The following is a 6,000-nucleotide window of genomic DNA, read 5'->3' as shown; positions in this document are numbered from 1 at the left end:
TATAAATGTACACAAGCAGAAGTTAATACTGCATTCAATTATTTACATCACGCAAATCTAGATAATCCGTTTCTGTTTGCTAAATCCGTAGAAACTTTTTATCCCGAAGAGTTCTAGCTAAATAAAACAAACTATTCGGTCAATATTACATTTTTTTATTTCTACCTTCTCTATGTAACAATTCTTACTTAAATTATGATAATGGAGATGATTTTTTAAGTAATTTTTATGTTAATTTCTTTCAACTAGACGGGAATGTATCATAGACAAGATCTACATATTTCTGAATTAATTTGGGTTTCAAGGGCGTGTATTTATAGAACGTGTTTGAGACATTTTGTATTTTTCGTGCGTACATTACACTTTCTCTTTGATTATGTCTGGTGGTATAGGTTGAAGACACCGCGACAAGCACTCGTAGAAATCCCAGGGGTTTAGCTACTTTAATATATGTCAATCTTGCATGTTTTGTCCGACCCTTATTGATGCTTCTGTTGATGTCCTGTCTTTTACGTAGGTATAGAGTAAGTGTATGTTGTTGTTCAGGCTTGCTTTTTAAAATAAATTTACAATATATTTTTGTTTTGTTTTACATAATATGCCTTTGGTACCATTATGTATGTAAGAGATTCACCTGATGGGGATAACTTTTATTTACATTATTCTTTGGAACTTTGCAACAAGACAGGGATTAAGGTTGAGGTGAGGTGCACCATTAAAGACACCCGATACCGATCTTTCACTAAGATGTTTTACCTTTGGATATTTTAAATGAAGACAACCTTATCAAATGTATTTGACATTACCAAATAAATAAATCAATTGTGTCACTAATTTACTAATTATTAGAGCAAAGGAAAAAAATCCAACAAAGTTCATCCGACCAACAAGGATTTGCACTTATCTGAAACAGTGACACTCATATTTGTAACTTTTATAAAGCAAACAACGGTATACAAGCTTAGTTTTTCTAAAAAATGTATTCGTCGATACTATTTGTTTAGTGAACACTTCAACTTTGTGAGTTATCGTCCATTTTGGTCAAACATAATGCTATAATTAAGAAATTTTTGTTGTCAAATATAATTCTCCTACAACTGAACACGTTTAACAGATATTTAAATAAGATACTTACTTTTGATGGTAAATACGCAGATATTGTGTTTCTATACACTGGTTTCTCTTTTGTTTTAGTAAACAGCAAATGAGAGACTACAAATTTGTATATTTTTGATAGTGATGAATATATTTTTGTGCAACTATATCTACGTATTTCTAAATGATTGGAGACATCAACATATCTTCTAACCCTTATCATGCTGGACACGATTGATTTTGCCTTTGCGACCATAGTAGATAATGTTCAGCCTGCACATCCGTGCAGTTTGATCATGATCTGCACTGTTCGCCATTCAGTCAGTATCTTTTTAGTATGCACCCCTTTTAACAGTTAATGGTACTGTCCAAATTAAAAGACGGACAAGTTTATTATAGCAATTTAGCAGGGTAAGGGCTACATTCTAATCTTCATAAGATTGGTACTTTCTCCGGGTAGTGAAAATGTACAAATCAGTGAGAGTTGTTTCACCTTCACCTGTTTAAATTCCCCAGTGGTGTTTTTGCCACTGACTATTCTAAGTCGATGCCACACTGTGTTTCGTAAATATTTACTTTGAAACTTTCTTTTAATTAATACAGTGTAGAGTTTCAATGTTATGTGACTGTTAACATGTGTTTATCTTCTTTACAAGTCTGCTCTATTGATTGATTGTGACATTTTCATTTGTATGTGTAAATGGTTTTGTATTTGTTAGAGGGACTCATTGAAAATAAGATTTGTATGTTATGTATGAAACTTAATAAGTTTTACCCTCTTTAAATAAAGAATTTATTATTATTATTTTTATTATTATTATTATCATTATTGTCCATATGTTTAAATTTATCTAATATATGTATTTTAAGGTATGTTCATAATTTCACGTATTCATATGAAGGCCACTGAGACATTTCAATGTTAGTAGGACCGCATTCGTTGAATGTTAATGTTTGTCTGGATCTTTGTTCTCACTCTCAGTTTTCCTCACCATCCGTCTATGATATACAATTTTGACCTATAGATTGCGATTCGAGCAAAATTCTAAGTTAAAGTTTTGTGTAAAAGGGGCATGCATCCCCTTGTAAAAGATGCATCTCTGTGCAAAAGTGATATGTACAATATCTGCCTAACTGAAGATAAAATCTATGCGGTGTTTAATTTTACAGGTATGGGACGAGACCTAACAAATCTCGGCATAAGAAAAACGCAATCAGACGTGTCTAAGGTAAATTATCAAACGACAAAAACACAAGCAAATCAAAACTATTTTAATATTTACTCATTTATTTAAAGGTATCGGTATGGCGAAATTTGGCCATGGCTGGAATATGTTAAAGTAGATTAGATTCTATGAAATTAAATGTAAATAGTCCGGATATTTAGCTCCGTCAAACGGTAACAAAATGGGATTTTATACGGAATCCTGTTCGTGCCACTTAAATTGTCGCCTCGCCAACACGCGACAACGCGATAATTATCGCGTTTGTCGCCCTGTCCAAAAACATATGTACATGCGACATTTAACAATCCTCGCGAGGTTAAGAGGACGATAATTATCGTCTTAATTGTCGCATGTCTTTCTTAATTCTCGCGTCGTGAAATTGAAATCCAATAGACATAGTTGCGAGAATTAGTAAAACCTCGCATTGTCGCCCGGTGTAGGGGATAATTTCTTACTACATCACCGTGGTATTGATAAATAGTTCCCAGGAAGAATTACATCGATCAATTTGTCCGGAAATTTAATCCCAAGCGACAGTGCGACAATCGAGTCAATTTTTTAACTTGCAGGTCCAATTTTGCCAAAGCTAAGAGTAGAGCTAAAAACAATTTTTATAGCAAGGAAAAATATAAACTATCCAAACTTAGCAAACAATCACCAAGAAAATTTTGGAAATATTTAAATAAATTTCGAAAATCTAAAAATGTGTCTACTGATTTAAATATTGATGACTTTGCAAAGCATTTTTCACAAAGTTCTAATAGCAGGCCTGATGATTCAAATATTGAATCGGAATTTCAAAGTACAGGTGATAATGTGTTAGATGTTGAGCAGCTTGATTGTGTTATCAGTATAGAAGAAATTCACAAAACAATCTCGTTGTTGAAAAGAAACAAAAGTAGTGATTTTGAAAATAATGTGGCTGATTTTTTTATCGATGCGAAAATTTTTATAGCGCCTTATTTGTGTACCATATTTAATTATATATTCGATAGTGGTAGCTATCCCGATGAATAGACAAAGGGAGTCATTGTGCCTATATTTAAAAAAGGTGATGTAAATGATTGTTCAAATTATAGAGGCATTACCCTTGTGAATGTCATAGCAAAAATATTTTCTTTATTACTGAGAAACAGAATTAACAAATGGTGTGAGAATGAACATGTTTTTAACGATTCTCAGTTCGGTTTTCGAGATGGTCACTCTACTTCTGATGCAATTTTTCTGTTACATGCTGTCATTCAAAAGGTTTTATCGAATAATTCCAAGTTATAGTGTATATTTGTAGATAACAAACATGCTTTTGATACTGTCAGCCGTGAGGCATTATGGGAGAAACTTATTACATCAGGTATAAGTTGCAAGATGATTAGAATGATTAAGTCAATATATAACAATGTTCAGTCATGTGTACGTATGTCAAGCTCTATGAATATGTCAGAGTTTTTCAATGTCACTATCGGCTTAAAGCAAGGAGAACCCTTGTCACCGATAATGTTTATTCTTTTTGTTAATGATATAGTTGATAATATTGATATGAATTCTTTGACTGAGAATGACTTAGACTTATTGTCAAAATATCTTATTTTATTTGCAGACGATATTGTTTTATTCACCACTGACCCAAAGAGTCTGCAAGCACAAATTGACAGTCTATGGCACTATTCTGTTAAATGGGGCTTAGAAATTAACATAGATAAGACTAAAATCTGTATTTTTGAGAAACGAAAATGCAATCATAACGTAGAATTTTTCATAAATGATAAAAAAAGTTGAAATTGATGACAGTTTTATTTATTTAGGAATTAAACTTACACGTACAGGAACTTTCAGAGATGCTGTTAAGCTTCTACATGATCAAGCTCTTAGAGCTTATTTTAATCTTCTGTCCTTATTTGATCGTGTAGATATGGATGTTAAAACAAAATTGTCTTTATTTAATTCAATGGTCCTACCTATTTTACTATATGGCGCAGAAGTTTGGGGTGTCTACAAGTTAAAAGAAATTGACAAGTTACATGTTCGGTTTTATAAATACCTCCTGGGTGTTAAAAGTCAGACCCCAAATTATGCGGTGTATGGTGAATTAGAGATACTACCTTTGTCTGTTGTTTGTAAAATAAGAGCAATGAAATTTTGGTTAAAGATCATGAAGAACCCTAATACTTCTTTATATGATATTTATCTTGACCAGTGTAGAACTATTAACGGTATTTGCTGGTCAAGTCAAAATAACTCTATTATAGATCACCTTGGTTACACGGATATACGCATGAACTTTGATAATAATGTGAACTATTTCCCGTTGTTGAAAAACAGATTATATGATCAATTCATTCAAGAGTGGAGTGAATCTATAAATGCTATGCCTAAATTGGATAGATACTGTAAATATAAAACGTCATTCTGTTTTGGGGATTATATTGTGAAATTAAAAAATACTGATTTATGAAAATTGTTTACTTGCATGAGATTAAGTTCACATCAGCTTGAAATTGAGATTGGTAGATATAATAATATAGATAGAAGTAACAGACTATGTAAGATTTGTAACCAAAATGTTGTGGAGTCAGAATATCATTTCATTCTTTGTTGTAGTAAATATACTGATATTAGAAAAAAGCACCTTGGTAATACACAATGGCCCACTGTCCAACAATTTAATAATTTAATGTCTTCAAAAAATGCGAAGGTGCTTGTTAAGCTAGCTAAGTTTATTAAAGAAGCCACGCAATATAGAGTTGATACACTTAAAAACAATACTACATAATGTAACGTAGAATATTGTATATGTTTTGTTTGTTTAGATGTTTCCTAAGATTTTTGTTTTTCTTCTGTAATTTATATGTTTGTTTATTGTATGCATACACTTTTACTTTTTTGAACTGTATATGTATACATGTATTTGTATCAATTGTTAATATGCCTTGTTCCTATTATATTTGTTAATGGCCAAAGGCATGTGTAATGCCGAATTTGCCGAATAAACCTTGAACCTTGAACTAATTCTCGCAACTATGTCTATTGGATTTCAATTTCACGACGCGAGAATTAAGAAAGACATGCGACAATTAAGACGATAATTATCGCCCTCTTTACCTCGCGAGGATTGTTAAATCTCGCATGTACATATGTTTTCGAATAAGGCGAATTATCGCGTTGTCGCGTGTTGGCGAGGCGACAATTTAATTAAGAGGCGCGAACAGGATTCCGTAATTTTATGCTATTTATGCCTCAACGGCAAAATAACGTCACTATAACAAAGATCATACTTATATTTTCACAAAAGTCTTTGAAATACTCTTCCTAGTTGTTACATGTATTGTAATATATAAGCTGGAATCAGTCTTATAACATAGTTTGTTCTGTATCATATCTTCCAGTCATGACATTGAGGTGCTTTCAACGTGTTTCCGGGAACCCTGAAATTATATACAAAATCTGGAAAGCGACAGTTATTTAATGTAATGGGAGGGAGGGTATTTACATGTATATTGATTGAAATTTTTAAAGAAATAAAATAATTCGGTCAGAGAAGTTACCTCTTGGAAGTTCATGTAATAAAAGGATGAAAGTATCGATTTCTGTTTTTATATACCCACGACGTGCGCGATTCCTGGAATTCAGTCTCATAACCGGGAAACGCGATTTCTGGAAGTATGTGAGGTTGGGCTTGTTT

This window comes from Mercenaria mercenaria, chromosome 13, assembly GCF_021730395.1.
Source record: "Mercenaria mercenaria strain notata chromosome 13, MADL_Memer_1, whole genome shotgun sequence".
NCBI lineage: Eukaryota > Metazoa > Mollusca > Bivalvia > Venerida > Veneridae > Mercenaria > Mercenaria mercenaria.
The sequence above is the reverse complement of the archived record's forward strand: the minus strand, read 5'-3'. Positions refer to the sequence as shown.